Genomic DNA, 15,054 nt, shown 5'->3' on the forward strand with positions numbered 1-15,054 from the left:
CCTCGCCCCCCGCCAGCGCAGCGGCGGTGGGATCCGGCAGGGGCCCCTCCCCGGGTGCAGGGTGACGCGCGGAGGGTCGCCGCGGCGGGTGGGGGGCCGACGTCTGTGCGTCCGCGCGTCGTGGGTCCGGGCTGCAGCCCCTGACAACTTGGGCGGGGGGCGACGGGGCCCCGGGCCCGTGGGAAGGGGGCAGCCCACACGGGGGTGTTTTCTCCACCTCACAAGCAGAGCTTTCTCTGTGACAGAGCTCATCCGGTTGAGTTTGTATCTTCCGAGGCTGGTGCGTTAAGCCTTCATTTCCCTCCGAACGACCCCAAAGCAGACACCGTTGGGCAGCGGGGGCAGCCGTGCGGGACGTGGTCCCCGCGCAGGGATGGTGACCATGGCTCGAGGGTGACCGAATATGCCGCGCCCCCCCCCCCCCCGCACCCCAGGCAGTAACAGGGCTTCCTGCCCAGCAGGGAGCAGGTGCGGGAGGGGGGCGGGGAGAGTCTTAGGGAGCAGAGACTCCTCCAGGTGGCCCCTCCACCCTCCTACCTGCCCCCACTCTCTCCGTGTCCCCCACCGGGCAGGTGGTCAGCTCTGGCAGCAGAGGGGGCTTCTTGAGGCTGCTCTGTCTCTGGGGCCCACAGAGAGACTGAGTGACAGGCTGGAGCAGCCCTGTCTGTGGTCCCTCTGCCTTTCTCTGGAGACATGGAGCCCTCCGGATGTCCAGTGACCCTAGTCAACTTGACTCCCATAGGAGAGTCTTCCCTGGCAGACCCCCCTCTTTGTTCCCGGCCCCTCCCTTTCTAAGCCCCTGGCCTGAGTCCCAAGCGTGCTGGACCCAAGCTTCTGATTGGCAGAGAGGGACAATAGAAAGTTGGCTTGGTGGGGGGATTTTGGCTCCGAAGCCCTCCAGGGTTGGGGGCAGGGACACAGTGAAGGAATCACTCCCGGACTTCAGCTGGACATTTCAGGGAAGCCCTGTAGCTGCCATCTCTCACCTTGCTTTTCTCGAGGACCCCCCACCCCCCACCCCTGCCAGGAAGCCGGGAAGGATGGGCCAGCCAGTCACGGAGCAGGCGGGGGGTGGGGGCAGGAGGGGGTCTCCCCCGAGATCTCTGGAGTGCCTCTGCCAGCTTGTCTACAAGCCACCCGCACTGTCACTGTCCCCATCTCCACCCCAGGGAAGTGAGAAGCCCATCCCCCACCCTCGCCCGCTTTGAGAGAACAGGAAGCGTCTGCAAAGGCAGGCTCTCAGGCCTGGGATTCCATCAGTGCTGGCCGTTGGTCAGGACTGGGCTCCCGCGCCCTGACGGCCAGGACTAGGCATTTGCAGGACTCCTCAGGCCTCTACCAGCCTCCTCAAAGGAAGAGATGGCCCCGCCTCAGTTGCACACATACACGTACATACACATGTGCATGTACGCATTCATGCACATGTGCACGAAACCGTGTGTGCACATGCACATAGATGTGCACACGTGTGCATGCACCACACACCGCATGCACACACACATGCAAACATGCACACGTGTACACGAGCACACGCATTCCTGCCCCGCCAGGTGAAACTTACCTAAGATTGGCTTTCTGAAAGCTGGGGGATGAGACGCTGCCGCCAGCAGCTTCTTCCCGAAAGCTCCCCAAAGGTCTCCCCAAGAAGCTGGATTGAGGGTGGGGGGCGTGGAAGAGAGGTGTCGGCAGGCGGGAGGGGGTGCGGAGTCGGGCCCTCCTCTGGCTTCTAGAAGCTGACGCACCTGAGGTGGGGGTGGCCTCCAGAAGGGCAGCCCTGAAGGCACCCCTGCCTTGAGGGGGAGGCGCAGCCTCTGGGAGGGCCAGACCTGTCCGGCGCTGACTCCACCACTTTCCGTGGGTCCCAGCAGGTCCCCTGGCGGTGGGCTGGCCTCTGCATCTGAAGAGTGGGATGGTGGCACCTGCTTTGTGGAGTGTCCTGGGCAGCACACGAGGGCACAGGGACAGAGCGCCCGGGGCTGCGGGAACACGCTGGGCATCGGGCATCGATCGCCCTCTCTGCCCACGAACGGCCTTCCGCTGACTCACGGGGAGGGGGTATCGCAGGTGGGCGGTGGTCTTCCCACCCCTCCCGGGTCTGCTGGTTCTTGACCTTGCACAGCAAGGGCTCTGCCTTTGCCTTTGCCCTTGACGCTGTTGGAGGCTCAGCTGGACTTTGAGCCCCGGGCGAGAGCCACAGCCTTTGGGGTTTCCAAGCACGGGCGGGAAGATGGCAGCTGGCCACTCCCCGCGCGCCCGGCAGCAGCACGGTGGGGACTTCACATGTCTCTGCGGCCACCGTTTCCAGCTACCTTCTCTGTGGCTGCCCCTGCCTTCCTTAAGGTCACAGGCGCTGGGCTGATTCCGAAAGGTCCCTGCACGCCGTCATGCTCTGTCTCCCTTTAACCCAGCAGAGCTCTCCTCCTCCCCTACCGAAGGTCATGGACGCAGACCCCCGGTTGCTTCCAAGGGGAAGGTGTGATGGGGGGCAAGGGAGGGGTTGAGGCGCGTGACATGCTGGCATTTGCACTGCTTTGTCCCCCCTGGTCATCAATCCTGAGGCTCCGCCTCATTTCTGTCCTGTGCCCGGCAACTTCTTCAACTCTCGGTCACTGCACTGCTCCCCCTCAAAGGCCATGCACAGAACCAGGCTGACGGTGGACCACACTCTCCAAGCCTCACCCCTCCATCCGTCCCTGAGGCCTGGGTGTGGTCTTTCGCCTCTGTGTAAAGGACGTGTCCCGCCACTGTCACTGCTGCTTGAAGTAGAATCATTGGACGTCACTTAGGCCACTGTCCGGATGCACTACCCACAGCTCCCGTGTGCTGAACGCCAGGTCCAGGGTGAACGTGACCCCCACGATGCTGCTCCCTGCAGTGTTGGCCTCCCAAATAGCCAACCACAGCTGCTGCCGCGTGCCCAGGGACGGACAGAAGGACACGGGGGCGGGGCGGGGCTGTGGTGCCAGATGCAGGGGGGGCCTTGAAGAATACGTTCCCTTCCTTGGTGAAGACTGGCTGGGGGGGGGTTTGCGCAGACCCAGAAGCCTTAGGGTGACCCAGACTAGGCACTGCTGGATGGCAGCCTCACTCACCTCCACCCACCTGTCCCCTTCACCTCTCCTCCCCTGCACAGGCGAAGCCACCCCCTGCGCATGTCGAGGGGAGAGCTGGGGTCCCCAAACCTGGAGAGCTGGGAACCTAGCTCCAGAGGACTCTTCTCTAGAAGCTGATACTTCTAGTCTTTGCCCAGAAGGTTTGCTTCTGTCTTCCCTCGGCTGCCCCGTTCCTCTCTCCCACTCACCTCCAGTACATGCTGAGAAGGGGTGCACGCAGCTGGGGCATCCGCGGGATGACAGGATGGTGCACGTGGCCTTGGGGAGCTTGATGGGGCCCCTGCCTGGTAGCATGTCCAGCCTTGAGTTTGATGACTTTACGAAGAAGGTTCATGTGACCCTGGAGCTCAGCCTTGGGCTTAGGCTGGTGAGAAGCCTCATGTGGGCAAGACTGGGTGTGCCGGCGCTCCAGAGGATGGAAGGGGCCACCTGTGTTGGCACTCTGTCCTGGTCTGGTGGCTCCCTCAGGGACAGTCCCCTGCTGACGGCACTCTGCCCCGACCGCCCTTGGCTCCCACTCGAAGCCATCGCGTTCTTTGCATTCATGTCCTGGCTTCACCGCAGCAGGGAACCCCGGACTTGCTCTGCATCTGGAGCCCAGGTCCTAAAAAGCAAATGGCCACTTTGTGAAGTTGTTTCTACTCTAAAACCAGGAAACAAATGAGGAAAACCCGGAAGGGAAGAGCAGTGTTGCAAAGTTGTTCAAATATCGATGAAAGAGCGTGCCGGGTTTGCCGATCGCGTCAGGCGCCACCACTGACCGCCGTCCCCCTGCCTCCGGCCCAGTGCCCCCGGCTGTCCCTCCTTCTCACAGGGAGCAGTGGTCCCCACAGCCCCGGCCTGCGGTGTGTGGGTTCCGATGAGCCCCGGCAGTTCCCTCCACGGCCCGGCTGGAACAGCCCTGAGCCTGCATGTGGTCAGCTCGGCAGGGCCTGGAGCCCCCCCTTTTGGGCATCTTTCCCCTTCCTGGAAAATATGTCTGTCTCGCCACCTGCAAAGCGCGGTGACGTTGTCCTTTGCAAGTTAAGATGCGTGCCCCTCCCCGCTCCCCCGCGCAGAGCCGAGGGGCCTCTGCTCCGTTCGCGCAGGACTGCATCACTGGCGGTGGACCCATCGCGAGCGCCGCTGTCACCCCCGCACCACCGCCGGTTGACAGTGACTGCCCATGGCCATCCTCAGCACCTCTGGCATAGTCTTCTTCTCTTCCTTTGAGTGTTTGTAACTGAAGATATTTAAGCGGGTACTTGAAATGGTAACATATGCTCATTGCCACCCAGGGAAGTTTGGAGGCTCCCAAGTTTGGAGAAGGCTTCCAGGGGGAGATGGTCTGGTGGTGGCCGAGGAGGAGGCAGTTTGCCTCCAGTCTGCCCGCCCCCCCGCCCCCGCCCCGGGGTCTCAATGACCTCTCTGTCTCCAGCTGGGTGGGGTTGGGAGGTGAGATTTAACACGAGCTCGGGTGTCCCATGTCTCACTGGACAGGAAGATGGGCCAGACCTCCGAGGCACCCGAGCAGGTGTTGTGAGATTGGAAACTCCTGGAGGGGAGGCCTCGCAGATTCCGTCCAGCCCCAGGGCACTGACAAGGCAGGGAACCCTTGGTCTCCCTCCCCCTTCCCACTCCCCATGGCCTGAAGGTCTCTTAAACAGAAAGGACATGGAGATCTCTCAGACTACCTGCAGCTCGCCCTGTCTTGGAGGGGTGGCCGCACCGAGTGGGGAGGACCACAGTGCTCGGACAGACCCGGCTCTGCCGCCTGATGGCCTGGAAGCCGGAGAGAAGCCACCTTCTCCTCGGTAAAGTGGGCACGGCAGAGGCGCCCCCATGGGGTGACGGCGGATGGCACTAAGTGACATGCAGGATGCCCAGGGTGCAGCTCTGTCGGCCCGGCCCACATCACCTCGCCACCCCTTGTCACCTGTCCACGGCTCCGTGAGCCCACCGCGAACCTGAACTGAGCCCCTGGCACCCCGGGTACCACGTCCAGGACACCTCCATCGCCAGCTTGGCAGAGGCTGCTGGAGACAGGGCCACTGGAGCCCTGAGCGGCGAGAACCGGTGGCCTCCCAGAGCCGCTGTGGGCCACGTGCTGCCTGGCCTCAAAACCGTGCAGAGCACGGCTCCGGCCCTCAGGGAAGGAGAAGCAAGAGCAGAGGAAGGGCACGGTGTCCCCGTCAGAAAGCTCGTGTGAGTCCGCATGCAAGTGAGAGATGAATCAGGGACACCGCCAAGCCGCTGATGTCAGTGCCGGTGACGGGGAGCCCAGGGCACAGCCCGGCACTGGGACAGCAGGGACCGGGGGCACAGGAGCCGTGGCTCACGCAGGCTGGGGCTCCACACCCTGGCTCTGCCTCCTGGGGGTGGCGGGCGTGCCCCCAAGGCCCTTCCGGTCCCCCTTCCCGGCTGCAGATGACCCCGCAGTGGCCCTCCTGGGCACTGGGGGAGGCCCTTGTCTGGAAGGGATGGGAGAGTCCCCGGAAGACACAGAGGGACCCCCACGTATCCACCTCAGCCAGACAGCAGCAGCCCGCCAGCTGGTCCCGCCCCAGGAAGGATGTCCCATGTGTCCTAACCTCCCCGCAGGCACGCAGATGGTGTGCTGAGGGGCGGTGGTCTAGCAGGTGCGCCCAGGCCAGGCATTACCCTCCTCCGCGGAGGCATCAGCACCAACCTTGGGGGACCCCTTGGAGCCAGTGGGGTTCGCAAGTTAGCAGCCTGGCCTCGAACCATTGGGACGAAACCACAGCCTCTTACTCAGCTCCCGGGGCTGTTTTTCCTGCGCTTGGCGGTTGAGCGTCTGCATCCCAGGCTTGCACGGCCCACTGAGAGAAAGTTATTCGAAGTGCACACATCAAGATCCACCTGTGGGAGTGTGAGAAGCGCAGGCGCCTCTCCCTGGGGGTGGCCGCTGCGTGGTCACATGGTGGGCCACGGCCGGACAGCACTCAGCTACCCTGAGGGCCCCCGACATTTGCAACCTCAAAAAAGCGAGTCTCCAATGGAGGGCGTGGTTTATCTACCAGGACCCCCAGGCTGATCGCTTCAGGGAGCGTTTCCCGAAACCGAGGCAGCACCCCAGAAAACACCATCTAGGAGACGAAACCCGAGCCAGAACGTCTCCTCCGGTTTGCTTTAGGTGCTCTGCGTGACTCCTCTTTTAATTATAGCAAAATACATATAAACATTGGGGCACCTGGGCGGCCCAGTCGGTTAAGCGTCTGACTCTTGATCTCAGCTCAGGTCATGACCTCCGGTTTGTGGGATCGAGCCCCACGTCAGGTTCTGTGCTGACAGCGTGGCGCCTGCTTGGGATTCTCTCTCTTCCTCGCTCTCTCAAAGTACATAAATAAACTTTGAGGAAATGCGTATAAAGCTTACACGGTGAGCATCTCCGGGTGTAGAGTTCTGTGGCAGGAAGCAGATGCAGTCAGACCCCTCCCCACGCTGTTCCATCCATCCTGCTGATCTGCGTATGTGTCAGGGACCAGCCTGGCCGTCTGGGTACCTCCCTCGTTTGCATTCTTCTTTCCTGGGCCCATTCACACAGCAGGGGTCCTGTTCTCTGACAGGCGCTGGTCTCCCCAAAGCCCCCCTCCCCGCCAGCTCCTGGCTGTTGTATGAATCGAAGTCGTGCTGTGCCGCGTGGCCTGTGTGGTGTCCTGTGCTGCGGGGACAGCAAACAGTTCGGGGAGGGCGGTGCTTCTCAGACCCGATGGCACTCTGTCCATTAACTGACCACGTGATGTCACAGTTGAGAGCACAGATCCTGGGGCAAGGGGGTCTGCCTTTGCTCCCGGGATTATGCAGGCAAATTCCTTCCATGCCTCAGTGTCTCCATCCGAGAAGTGGGGTGAAGGGGGCATGCGCCTCCCAGGGTCGTTCTGATGAGACTCAGGAGTGTGTCCGCTGCGTGCTGCATGAAGTCCTTGCCATTTGCATTTATTCATTTATACTTTATTTATTCCCGCTGTCAGATCCCCCTGTCTCCTTGGGAGACCCCCCCCAGCTCCGTGCTGCGTGCGGCCAGCAGACGGCCCCTAGGCACCCAGCCGTCAGCCCCAGCGCCCCACCCGAGCCCCAGTGAAATGCAGGGCCGGCCCAGCCCCGAGGTGCTCCCAGCTCAGGGCCACCACACTTCCTGGGGCAGCCCCAGACCCACCCCTCCCCCCCCCCACTCTTCTCACCAGGGGACCACACTTGCCTTTCATTTCTCCTCCCACCGTTTCAGAGGTGGGGCCTCGGGGACCGTGCAGGGGAGGGCTGGTGGGCAGGGGACCACTGGCCAGGCGGGGACGAACGGGACAGCTGGGTTCCAGGCTCCAGCTTCACTTATTTTGCGGGGAGGGGTGTGGGTGATGCCTGTACGCACTTCACAGTAATTGTGCTGTTGAAGCAGCGGGGCCTGCAGTGTGGAACGGATCACCGCCCATGGTGGCCCAGGGGCTCTCTGCCACCGTGGCCCGTCGACTGTTGGCCACACCTCCCCCACGGGCCTTTGCTGCCGCCCCCCCCCCCGCACCGTGTACAGCCTAGGGGGGCTACTCAGCCCCAGGAGAGACGGGAGGTACTTTGGGGAAACAGTCAGACTCCACCCATGAAATGGCAGGAGTGAGTGGGGTCTGGTGCACACTCCCCTCAGTTTAGCCCCGAACGAACGTGGCTAAAGCTGCCACCCTGTCCCGCAATCAGCAGCCTCCAGGGGACGTGTAGGGGGAATGGGATGGTCTCCAGAAGGAATCTGGTCACCCTGGGGGCTGATTTATTTTGTGAGTGGAAGAGTTAGCAGAGCTGGTGATTCAGGCTCTTCCTCCTCACAGCTTCTGCCTTCCGGATATTTAAAAAAACAAACAAACAAACCTTTCCTAACCTTACAAATAACTGAGAGAGAGGCAGTGAGGTTGACATTATCATGTAAAGATCTTCAATAAGGTTGAATTTACATTTGCAAGAGCACTGACAGCCCGAGCGGGCGGGCGTGTGCTCCTGGAAAGGCTGACTGTCCACAGAAGCTGCTGGGCGCTGGGTGTGGCTGGTGAGCAAGCCATTTCCCAAGTGCTGGGGGGACGGCCCCCAAGATGATGTCTTCGCCCTGAATTGCGTTATATAAACCTCACACGGGGCAAAGTTCAGATGTGAGCAGTGCTGAAAGGTTCCTGCATCCTCTCAGGTCTCTGGAAGCTTCTGAAGGCTAAGACGTCTTACCGGCCTGTGGATAACAGAGAAGCCAGAGCTCAGAACATGCACCAGAAGGGTGGGGACGCAGGACTCCAGAGGGGGGCAGGGGCACCTGGCCCTGCGGAGTCCTTATGACTCTGGACTCCGCCCTGGAGCCGCCAGCCTGCGGAGCTGTGGTCCTGGCCTGTACTCGATCCCATTTTGTGTGTGTTGTTCGGAACCCTGAGCCCGAAGCTGCAGAGGTGGGAGATGGCCTCTGTGCCCTCCACCCCCCACCTCTAGCAAAGCCAGCCTGGAAAATTCCAAGCAGCCGGGGTCCAGAGAGGAGCTTTCCCACAGCAGAGGAGTGAGTGGGGGAGGGTAGGACAGGGACCCCCCCCTCGACACCCCCAGGAATACTTCTGGAAGCAGCGCTGGGTGGCCCAGGGCTGAGCAGGTGAAGGAGGTGGGTGTGAGCCTCGAGGCGCTGTGTGGTCACGTGGGCGGGTAGTACCGAGGTCCCCGGAAGGTGGGGGTTGGCGCTGAGAAGTGACAGATGGGCGGGGAGAGGAGTCAGAATCAGACCTGCCCCTCAGTGCCACCAGGGTTAGAGCCCTAATCGGAGTCACCAGTGCTAACATGGTGGTCCTGACTGAGCCAGGAGGGTTGAGTCTGATGCGCCAGCTGCCGGGGGCTCCTGTTCTGAAGCACAGACGCGTCACGGGCCCCCCACATCCTGTGCCCCACCTGTAGCCGGAGCACCCTGATTTTCCAGCCAGCCTGCAGCTCCCTTCCCAGGGCTTTCCCTGGAAGCCCACGGCCTCCCCAGGGATGGGGGACCCCGGGTCTCCTGGGTGTTGGTGCCAGAGCAGCCGAGGCCGAAGGCTGGAACGCTCCGCAGACCCCCACCCCCACCCCTGGTCTGAGTTTCTGATTCAGCCTCAGCCCCTGCAGTGAGCCCCTCCGTGCGTCCTCCCGAGGGCTCCAGACCCAGCCAGCCTCAGAGGACTCCCCGGAGCGAGGGCACCAAGGGGCCCTCCTAACTGCCAGACTCTGCTTCTGGAAGAAAGCGTCGGGGCTGGCCGCTTTCCCGAAGCTGCTGTGAGCCCCTGGCATCGAACTACACGGTGAGACACAGCCCTCGGCCGAGATGACATCACAGTGACACGCCGCCCCCGGAGTCCAGCGGCATTGAGCAGAAACCCTGACCTTTGCAGGGACACGTGGCCGCTTCGCAGCAGGCACGGAGGTTCCGGCCTGGTGAGTGGAGGCCAGCCTCTGGAGGAGGAGAAGCAGGGTGGGGAGGCCGCTCCGGCCACCGCGGCGGCAGGCACGCAGCCCAGGGACAGCGCGAGGCCCCTGTCACCCACACTCAGAGCCGCCTGTTTTCGAGCAGGAAAACCAGACTCAATTTTTCTAATGAAATTTCAAGGTAATAAAAAGAAAAGGGAAACGGGAAGGCCCAGGAGGCCGGAAGGAGGGGCCCCTCCGCCGCGCAGATGGGGCCCCCGGGACCCTCCACACCCTCAACCGCTCGCCTGGGCGGCAGTGCCCCCGCCATCCCCTCCCTCCGCCGCTGCCCGCGTCGTCCTCAGCTCCTGACTGGTGCAGGATGAGCTGTCCCCACCCCAACCTCCAGTACTTCGGGGAGTGTGAGTTATTTCAAAGAGGATTTAAAGTTCTATTTGGAGAAACGTCATGAAAAAGAACTTCGAATAAAAGCACGCCCCTGCCTCTGATTGCCTGCCTGTGCGCTGGAAACACAGCGGCCTGTGAAGGGAGCGGCGGCGGGGGACGGTCCCCTGCGTCCCCAGCAGGAGGGAGCGGGGTCTGCCTGGGCCGGCCCCAGGAAGGCGGACAGAAGGACACGAGAATGTGACCTGCTCCCTGGGTCGTCCCTGGCCGTCTCGGGCCGTCTTGGGCCGTCTCTGGTCACAGAAGATTGGATTCCGGGTTCCGTGCAAGTTCAGACCATCATGTGTCTGGAGAGAAGGTCAGAGGTGGTGCGTGATCTCCAGGGTCACGTGAAAATACTCGGATCAGGACATCTGCTCCCCGCTCCTACCCGCAGAGCCAACACAGCTGAGACCCCGGCGGCCACAGGTCCCAAGGATGCCGTGCTGGGCCCGCTTCCCCAAGAAAGCCCCTCCGCCGGCACGCTCTGGCGCCCCCTATTCCGTTCCTGCAGGAAGGAGGCTCGAAGCGATGCTGCTCACTGTCCAAGGTGCCGGAGCCCGGGGTCTCCTCTGGGGAGGGTTTTCCTGACTCCCAGGCTAGGTCTAGTGGCCACAGGGCTTTCCCCATCTTTTCACCCTGCCCCACCACTCCTCATCCCTCCCCCATGTGGCTGAGGGCTGCAGGCTCGGGGTCTCCCATGGGTGGCCCTCGAGACCCCTCCCCCCAGGCAGGGAGGAGCCGGGGTCCCAGGGCAGGTCTCGCTGGCCACACTTGGCCTCCTGGAACAGCAGAGCCCAGCAAAGCCCTAGGGGACAAGGGGACAAGTTGGGCAGGAGAGTGGGGGCAGGGGGGACAGCGAGGAGACATGTGAGGGTCGGGCACACAAGAGCTGCCTCCTACTTGGACGGGGACCCCAGAGGTAAGGCCCCTTCAGAAGTGTCCCCACACAAAACCGTCCTTAGAAGAGGGCTCCGTCTTAGCACGTTTCCTACCCGTTCGGCTCTCTGCTTTTTACATTTTCATCCCCTGTGATCCATTATTTATCACGGTGGAGCTTGGCCTCAGACACCAGAAGTAAAAAAAGAACACAGAGCAAGCCAGAGAGAGACCAGAGGGGTGAGTGGATCCGCCCTGACAAACGGGTTCAGGCGAGGGGAGGGGGCCCTGACACCCCCCGAGCCCAGCGGCCTGCAGCTCAGGCTGGAGGGCGGTTTAGACAGTCTGGGCGGCAGCATCCTGCTAATGAACATCGTCAACCAGGACAAGAGTTCCCCATGGACCCCCAGGCCCACATCAGCCCCCCCCCGGGGACAAGGTGATAGACCGTCCTCTCCCGGCCCCTCCTGGAGTTTGCCCTCAGTCATACTCGCACTCTGTGCCTCACACGGCCTCCAGGATTCCTCGTCTCTGCAAGGAGAGTCCAGAGTAGAATGGAGGCCAAGGGCCTATCAGCTCTTGGGACTACGATAGCACATTCCCACGGTCAGCATGACTGAAAACAGCACGAACTTATTCTCTCGCGGTTCTGGAGGCCAGAGGCAGTGTCAGCATCACCGGACCACTGTCGAGGTGCTAGCAGAGGCTCACACATCCCCCCGGATGCTCTACGGGGAAGCCAATCTTTGCTGCTTGCAGCTGTGGCTCGTGGCCACGTCCCTCCAGTGTCCTTAGGGCTCTGTCTCCCCGTCACTCCTCTGCATGGATCAGCCCTCTCTCTGCGACCTTGCGATTTGGGGGCTTCGTGTACGGCCCACCCAGATAGCCCGGGCTCATCTCATCCCAGGATCCTCAGTCTAACCGTGTCTGCCGAGACTTTGCCACGGAAGGTGGAAGGATGCCACGGGGCTCTCAGTCACCCAGGTGTACGTGTTTCTGGCCTCGGATTAAACCACAGGTCCTTGTCTCCAAGGCCCCCTGCGTGAGGCTGTTCCCCAAAGCCAGCAGGCTTGTCGGTCTGCAGTGCGGACGGGGTGCAGGGGGTGGGGGGCAGTCACACCTTCCCTGCACCTGCAGCCCTGTGCAGCTTGCTCCCTGCTGCCTCCCGTCCCTCAAGGCCAGCCCTCCTTCCCAGATGGGTCACATCTGCCTTTATTTGTGTGTGTGGGGACATCACGGCCTCCCTTGCCTGCCGGCTGACTGCACAGTCCAAGCAGGGTCTTACATTTCTCTCTGCTCCCACACCAAATTTTGCTGTTCATTTTGACGGAGTTAACGCATGCCATGCTGAGCACATGTGCCTCCAAAGCCTTTGACCCAACAGACGATTCTTGAGGTCTCCTCTGTGCTGGAGTGGAGAGGGGCGCATGGTGCAGAGATGACTCTTGGGAAGCCCTGGGGGGCCACCAGCCGCGCCTGCCCCCCAGCTCCCCCCACCCCTCACCTCTGTGCTCCCCCAGCAGCCCTGGGATCAGCAGACCGCGGTTTTCACGTGCGCAGATGCACGTGTAGTTGTGAGATCCTGACCCTCCGATTCCACACCTGTAACATGGGGATAGTACCTGCCTGGCAGACGTTCGGGTAGTGCCTACAACATACCAAACACCTTTGTAAGTATTTCACAGAGGTGACCAATGTCTGGCCTTCCCCATGTTCCAGAGGAAGACAGCGTGCGATGGAGAGGGGGAGGGATTTTCCCGCAAACCTCAGGGCACGTGACAGGCAGAGGCAGGGCTTGAACGGGGAAGGCTGGCTTCACAGCACAGACTGCAGGGAAGGGTCTACCCGTGGGGTGCGACGGCCACGCCAGCTCTTGGGCTCAGTGCGGCGACCACGCTGTGGGGGGGCCTCCGGCCCCTCGAGGCAGGTTGAGCTGGATTATCCCCACTGTGGGGATGAGAGGGCGCTGCAGGGGCAGTGAGGGTGGTATCTGGGGACCTCCCCTGGCGTTTGTCCCTACTAGCTCTCCCGGAATCCCAGAAGGCTCTGTGCATGCGCCCCCTCTGAGTTCTGCCGTGGGCAGTCCCGGGCGTCCCTCATCACCCTGAGGAGTCAGTTCCTCACCCCTCCCTGGCTGGCCATCGCCCCTCCACCGGACACTCCCGCATGCCCTTCCTTCCCAGCGCCGCTTCCTCGCTGTGGGACTCTGGAAGAGTCCCTGAAACTCTCTGAGCCTGAGTATCCACCAAATGGCAAGAATGACACCCGCCTGCAAGGCAGGCTCGAAGGCTCAAAGATTATGCGTGTCCTTCACCAACTAATGCAGGGAAAGGAAAGGAGACAATATCTCACTCTCTCTCTCTCTCTCTCTCTCTCTCTCTCACACACACACACACACACACACTCACACACACACACTCACACACACACTCACACACGCATTTGTTTTCAGTTCGGGATCCAAACCTGGCCCACACGTTGTGTTTCCTGGCTCTCCCTCAGTCTCTTCCAATCCTCCTGTTCCTCCCCATTAAGTTCCTTACTGTTTATTTGCTAATGAGCACCTGCTTGTGATCCTTAAAGATACAGACCCAGATACAGACGGAGAGATGACCCTGGGGCTATGATGCCCTGAGGACTGAGAAGGAAGCTTGTTGTACCTTCTCTCCACGTGGAAACCACACATGACTCTCCTGAACCACGAGAAAGGACCCTGTGTGTTAGGGATCCACGCCGACAGGCGCACTTGTGAAGCCACGTGGTAGTGAGTTTCCAGTCACCCCGCAGGGGCAGAGGCCAGGCTGCTGACGAGGCGGGAGGCGGGGCCTGTGCTGGTGGCCGTGGGGGCGGGGCCCTGGGGGGCTCTGCTGCCCCGCCCGCCAGGCCATTTCCATCGTGCAGAACTTCTCTTCTGTAGAGGAATGTATGTAACGAGTCTGGTGCATACTTATAAATGGTTGTTTCTGCTGTTATTTTATATTCTCTTCGAACGCAGTGACCAGAAAAATACCTCCTAACTCGGAAAAGAGGGTTCATTTTAGCCATTGCCTGCCTGACAGTTAACTGTAGGCATTTCTGTGATGGTCTTTAAGTGTTCAAAAACGAGGGGCAAGACGGCGAATAGTGCGCTCATGTTTACGTGACTACGACGTTTGTAACTAGAGGTGGGTCGCAGGCGGATTGCAGACACAGGTGGAGAGAGCGGACGAGCACACTCTCTTCCCCGGCGCACGCGTTAATTTCTTGAGTATTTAAAACCATAAAATGTGGGATTTTGGTCTTGGTCTCTTTTTAGCCTGTTCTCTATATTAAACATTCGTAATTCTTGGGCACTAAAAAGCCAGTGGAAATTCACCTTTTAACGTCCTCCAAAGATAGAAAAGCTGCGAATCCAGGCATGGGTCGTAATTTGGGTCTTGTATGTATGGGCTGTGCCGGTCGAGTTCTAGCTCCTGGAGCTGGGGCATGAGATCAGGAGTCGGGCTGAAACACCCTGGTTTGCTCTGAAGCCAGACAAAGCCTTCTAAAAGCTTCTAGAAGCATATGTAAAGCTTAATACATTATAGGAACTATAGAAAACGAATCACGGTCTGATAGACAAAAGATAAGGAATTTGAATTGCTTTATTTTCCTCTGGGAGAGGAGCCCAAGTCAATATTCATTCCAAGTGTGCCATGTGACGTAACGGCGATTGTAACAAGGCAGACAGAGGATGTGCACGCCATCATGGGCCAGTGACACTGCAGAGAGGCCTCCAGTGTGGCCGCCCCCGGAGGTCTCCGTTCAGGCGCAGCACGTGGCCTGGGTTCAGAGCGGGGCGGGGGGGCAAGTTTGCATTTGGGACCCAGCTTCTTCTCTCTCTGTGGCTTAGAGCCCTCATCTGTGACGGGATGATGATGACACCAAGCTTATGCGGTTCTGATGAGGACCTGGGGTCACTTGGCTCAGATTCTGGCTCAAGAATAGTCTCAGTTCTGTCAGGACATGGTGACAGCGGTGGAGGGATGATGTGGTGATGCTGGTGACGACAGAGGTCAAGGTGGAGCGGTGGTGGAGGTGATGGTCAGAGGTGATGACATAGGTGATGGTCCAGGTGATGGTGGAGGTGATGACATAGGTGATGGTGGAGGTGATGGTCAAGGTGATGGCGGAGGCGATGGCGGAAGTGATGGCGGAGGTGATGGTGGAGGTGATGCGGAGGCGGTGGCGGAGGTGATGGTGGAGGTGGTGGTGGAGG

At 60.8% G+C, this 15,054-nt stretch overlaps 1 protein-coding gene across 3 annotated transcripts in view; it reads left to right on the top strand.

Moving 5' to 3' along the window:
• PDE9A (phosphodiesterase 9A) overlaps positions 1-15,054 on the top strand; it is a 96,394-nt gene that overhangs the window by 392 nt on the left and 80,948 nt on the right. The gene's annotated exons all lie outside the window — the stretch shown is intronic.

The sequence above is a fragment of the Suricata suricatta genome, chromosome 5, assembly GCF_006229205.1.
Source record: "Suricata suricatta isolate VVHF042 chromosome 5, meerkat_22Aug2017_6uvM2_HiC, whole genome shotgun sequence".
Classification (NCBI taxonomy): domain Eukaryota; kingdom Metazoa; phylum Chordata; class Mammalia; order Carnivora; family Herpestidae; genus Suricata; species Suricata suricatta.